The sequence below is a fragment of the Penaeus monodon genome, chromosome 27, assembly GCF_015228065.2.
Source record: "Penaeus monodon isolate SGIC_2016 chromosome 27, NSTDA_Pmon_1, whole genome shotgun sequence".
In the NCBI taxonomy this organism is placed as follows: domain Eukaryota; kingdom Metazoa; phylum Arthropoda; class Malacostraca; order Decapoda; family Penaeidae; genus Penaeus; species Penaeus monodon.
The window spans coordinates 31,067,925-31,068,561 of record NC_051412.1 but is presented as its reverse complement, the minus strand read 5'-3'; positions in this window follow the sequence as shown (position 1 = coordinate 31,068,561).

Below are 637 nucleotides of genomic sequence, written 5' to 3'. Positions count from 1 at the left end.
TCAGTGCCATGAGAATTGTAGAATCTATGATGCAGTCAGTTGTATAAAGGTTGTGAGTCAGCTATTCTGTAGTATCTTGGCTCAGTTTGGCCATTCGGATCCAGTCGAGAAATAATGTCTCGATAAACTGCATCGAAATAATTTATTTCTATTAATGTGTAGCCGTATTATTGATAGTATAATCACGGTTTATCTCTATCTGTCATTTCAATAATTGTTCATTCTTTATCATTCTGATTTGAATTTAGGTTTAATCTGATGATGATGAAATATCTTCTTATTAGAATTCCGAATTTCACTCTCTTATAATTATTTTCTCTCATTCCTTTTCTTTTTTATGGCAATTTTTTATCGACACTGATCTATAAGCTCTGACTTTCTTTTTCTCTTCAGTGGAGTCCTCTCTCTGCCATGGCCTCTCTCGTATTTCCCTTCATTTTTTTATTTCTTACCCTCTCCCTTTCTTTTCCCATCCCTCCGTGCGTGTCTTTCTCTGCCCCCCCCTCTCTCTTCTTTGTCTCCTACCCCTCTTCTTGAACCTGCCCCCCCCTCCCGTCTGTTCTTTACTCACCTGAATCCAGAGCCTTGTTTGCCATTCCCCACGTCAGTCTTTATTCCACAGCTGGATACAGTTACA